Source organism: Solanum tuberosum, unplaced genomic scaffold (assembly GCF_000226075.1).
Source record: "Solanum tuberosum cultivar DM 1-3 516 R44 unplaced genomic scaffold, SolTub_3.0 scf00156, whole genome shotgun sequence".
NCBI classification, from domain to species: domain Eukaryota; kingdom Viridiplantae; phylum Streptophyta; class Magnoliopsida; order Solanales; family Solanaceae; genus Solanum; species Solanum tuberosum.
The window spans coordinates 619,036-624,015 of record NW_006239080.1 but is presented as its reverse complement, the minus strand read 5'-3'; the positions used below and the strand labels follow the sequence as shown (position 1 = coordinate 624,015).

Below are 4,980 nucleotides of genomic sequence, written 5' to 3'. Positions count from 1 at the left end.
AAAATTTAACTTTAACAGAATACTAAATAAAGTACAATGATAAATTTACATAATTTCTTAAGAAATATGAAAATTTAAAATAGTGATATATAAATATAGAAATTTAAGTTCAAAATGAAAAAAATAAGATATACTCTACGTTCACCTAGGATAAATCTTAGATATAAAGTTGGCGCAAATAGTATTTTTAGATTTGATAAGAAATGGAGGTGAAACGAATTGCTTTGACCTACTGACTGACTCCTGTTGCAAAGTATGAATGTTGATACAAAAGCTGAAATTATTTTTAGCAGCTAGCAAAAGATTTCAGAATTAGCATTATTTATTTTATCCGGGTGAAGTATAAAGTATAATATTTTCAAAATAAAATATAAAATTATTTTATTATGTATTTGATTTGAATTATTAAGTAGTCATTAAATTATTTATCCTGCTATTTATATCAAGTGATGAGATAAGTTATCTCATATATATGGTGGGATGTCTTCGAATAACTTATTTTTGAAATAATTAATTACAAGTTAACTTGTTTAATTAGCAATCTAGTCAACATACCTAACATAATTAGTCAAAACAACTACACTTTAAAATATTTATTTAAAATGTCAAAATGTCAATACTTTACAAAATAATTGTATTCAAATATTATTATTTATTTTACCCTTCTTTTCCCCCAAAACAGTCCATCATTGGACCAAAATCTAAATCAATAATAGATAAAAAAGGAAAAAAAAAAACTACCGATTAATATTATTTCCCCATCATTCACGTTTCTCTCTCCCCATCATTCAAGTTTTATATTTTCTCTTTCTTCAAATTTCTTTGCAGGTCAAGAAATACAAATTATGAATTGTTCTCCTAATTTGTTCAACAAATCTCTAACTTAACTCAAGAAATATCTCAATTGTTAAAGGTAATTTTGATTATTTAGTGATATTTATGTTGATTTGTTTTTAAAATCACCGATTATCTTGTATTTTGGGTTTTATATATTACGGATTTTCCGTCAATTTTTTTCGATTTTTATGTGAGTTTGGTTAGATAATCATCAAATATTTATGTGTTTCAGATTTTCAGTCTTTTAAATAATTTTTTTCGATTTTCTTGTGATTTTGTTTTAGTATTTCAGATTTAGTAGAATGTGAGTTTGGTTAGATAATCATCAAATATTTATGTGTTTCAGATTTCAGTCTTTTAAATAATTTTTTTCGATTTTCTTGTGATTTTGTTTTAGGGCTCGGGCGATTTCCCTGGGTTGGGTTCCAAATCTCCGCCGCCGCCGCTCTATGGATGGTTCCGAAAAGACTCTTATTGAATCCATGGAACTTGATGAATCAATTACCGGATATAAGTTCTTAATTGTCCATTCATTCTCAATTCTAAATAACCAAAATACTAGTTTATTTATGTATTCATTATTAATGTATTCATCCTAATTGCATATAGTAAAACTAAAGTTTTTATCTTATTTTGCTTATTTTGTATTTACAATATCACTTTGTATACCAAATAGTTTGTATTTTAGATTTGATTTTGTATTCGTCCTAATGGTATACCATCAAGTTTTGTATTTATATTTATTTTCGTATTCATTCTCAATTCTAAATAACCAAAATACAATTTATTTATTTTATATAGGTATTCATCCTTGCATCAATAAAACATATTTTGTATTTTATTTTACTCATTTTGTATTTTCAATATCACTTTGTATACCAGATAATTTGTATTTAGATTTGATTTTGTATTCATTTTCAATTCTAAATAACCAAAATACAATTTATTTACGTATTCATTATATACGTATTCGTACTATTATTAGTAAATAAATTTGTATTTTATTTGGCTCATTTTGTATTTTTAATATCACTCGCAATTTATATTTCAATTACATTTTAAAATAATGACACACAAAATCATATTTAAAGAAGTCCATCCGAATACATTTCAAATAAAATCATATTTAAAAAAGTCCAAACAAGTAAGGATAAAAATATTGTTGTTTTGAAAATTTTCCCTTTATAAATAGGGTAAATTAAGTGAGTGGGCTCATTATTTAATTTTAAGTTTTAATATTGTCTATGTTAACACCATTATGAAGGTTGGAAGACACACTTTAAATCATCTAAAAAAAGGGATAAAGTTAGTGAATTTCTCTGCATACTTAAGAGGACAATTAGACTATGAAACTAGGTATCCATTCATCGCCTGAGGATTTTCGACAATCAATTAAGTGAGTCAATCCATTATTTAATTTTAAGTTTTAATATTGTCTGTATTAACACATTATGAAGGTTGGGAGATACACTTTACATCGTCTAAAAAAATAAATACGATTAGTGAAATTCTCTACATACTTAAGAAGATAGTTAGATTGTGTGAGAATTTCTGACGATCAATAAGTCAACTAGTGATAATTGCAGACGATCCACTTCCGCAAGGAGAAAATTTGTAATCTTCTAACATATTGCAACATAAAGGCTTTTCAACTTAAGCCGTTTTTTCTTGTTAAAAATGTTATCCAATCTTTAATGACTCAACAAATTAAAGTCCCCATGAGTCATTGGTTTAAGCAGAATATTGATGATGTTCATAATCAGGTACATGATTGAAAATCTAAAATGGAATTTGTAGTGGATGGTGAATATATAATGATTTTAATAATTTCCATATTGAATTGGACTCACTTGTGTTCAAGTACATGCTAGATGAAAAAGACATTAACAATTTGAAGCCAAGCATATTAGTAAAAATAAAGTTAGATTAGCTTAATTAGATTCATACAGTTAGTTGGTTAACTAATCTGGTCAGTCAGTTAGTTAGTCACAATCAGATAGTTAATTATGATATTTTTTTCCTTTGATTTTTTATTAGTTGGCTGTAACTGTCAAGTTCATACAGTAGTATATATAATTTTCATTGAATCAATTTTCTCTCAATTGGGAGTTATGGCTTCTTTTTTTCTTGTTGCAGTTGAATATTCACCACAATGTAGAGTTGTAATATGGTCTCAGAGCAAGTATTTTGATCCCTGTTCTCTTCTATTTCGTTGATTTGTGAATTTCTGTTTTGATTACTTCCTTACAAAATAATTTTGATTTCGCATCATTGTAACAATTTGAATAAGAGTTGCTTCTAATTCAGTCCAATTCATAAGAATTTTTTTGTGTGTATCGATTTGAGAATTAGATTAATGAAGAATACTGAAAATTTGCTACCTAGCGAAGGAATCGAACATTGATACAAGGAGTGCTCTATATGTATATCCCTCAGACATCCCTGTGATGATGCTTGTTCCTATCCATTTTGATGGAGCAGGATATCGATCCTGGAGAAAAGGAGTCCTACGAGCCCTATCTGTGATTAGGATGCATTGACGGAAGCTGTGGAAATTCTTCTTTGTTTCATTAATGGCAAAAATGTGATGACATCATGAATTTGAAACTCATTAACTAAAAAAATCTCAGACAACGTAAGAGTATGTTAATGACTCTGTACAACTGTGGAAAGAGTTGGAGGATATGTATGATCAAATCAATAGTACCAAACTATATCAAATTCAGAAGGAAATTAATGATCTCACTCAATGAGTCTTAGAAGGATGAAAAAGTTTTTAAGAAAAAAACTTACTACTTTGAGTTTGAAAAATCAGTACAACTTCTTGTGCATATGCGGTGCTAAGGACAATATGCACAAATTAAAGCAGAACATGATAGACGTTTGATTCAATTTCTCATGGGATAGAATGAGGTATAAACTATGGTGATCAGAGGTAATATCCACTTCCTTCAATGGCACATGCTTAAGAGGCGAAACAAAGGGAGTTTAGACCTACTAGTCGAATGTCCATGGAATCATCTTCTTTGATTTGAATGTGAACACCTTCAATAATAATGCAAGGGGTCTTTAGAATAAGTTTTCAGAATAACAACTATGCAAGAGGCAGCAACATCAACTCAGGAAACAATAACAAATATGCAGCGAACAATTATTACTCAGGAAGCAGTAGCAATAGGAATGATATGGTTTGTAATTTTCATAAAAGGCTAGGACAGGGACAAGTGCTACAAAATAACCAATCATGGCCAAAACTATAAGTAAAATAACAACCAGAACTTTAAAAGCAAGAAGATTATAACTAATGTACATGGTGTGCCAAATGACATGATATCTGCTCATGGAGAAGAACATTCACAGAGATATAACCACCAAAATGCTAGCATCCCAGTATGGACAAATCATGAATCTATTGCAACAGTTTTAGTTATAGAATGTAGGGGATGATCCAAACACCTCAAATGTGAATGCTAAAAACTTTACAGGTATTGTAGTTTTCTCCTCATCTATTAATTTTGACAAACCCTCATATAAATGTTTTGAATCAAGTGCTGATTTATGGATCATAGACTCAGGGGCATCAAACCATATGACTTTCAATAGAAAATTCCTGACAAACATTAAAACTTTACCTTATCCTATATTAGTTTCTCTTTCAAATGGGTGCATAGTTAAAGTAACAAAATTTTGTGATGTAGCAATCACTCCCAAGATCACTATACACAAAATATTATATGCATATTCTTTAAGTACAATTTAATAGCAGTTCATTCATTAGCTCTGTGCATGAGTTGCATACTCGTGTTCACTAATGCATTATGTATATTACATGCCCCTTGGTGATTGGTAATAGCAATGATGGATTCTACTTCCTATGTTCCAAATGATTGAAGAATTCAAATGATATCACTTCTACTTGTTGTTGTCTTTCTAATGTCAGTTATTATTATTTTTGTTTCAATTGGAAGTAAGAATTTTGATGATCTTGTCTCACACACAAGTGTAGTTTGTTCACTAATGTCACTGTTCTCCTTGTATAAACTTATGCTTCCAAATGTTTTCCTTCATAATAATTTTTGTATGTCTGTTGTAGAAAATGTAGATTTATTGTGGCACAACAAACTTGGTCATGTATCTTTTGTC

General features: G+C 28.9%; 1 long non-coding RNA gene across 1 annotated transcript; it reads left to right on the top strand.

Moving 5' to 3' along the window:
• Positions 1-694: 694 nt before the first annotated feature.
• On the top strand, positions 695-1,524 carry LOC102581107 (uncharacterized). The gene is made up of 2 exons (XR_367710.2): positions 695-913; positions 1,235-1,524. It is a non-coding gene; the product is annotated as an uncharacterized lncRNA (long non-coding RNA).
• Positions 1,525-4,980: the final 3,456 nt, after the last annotated feature.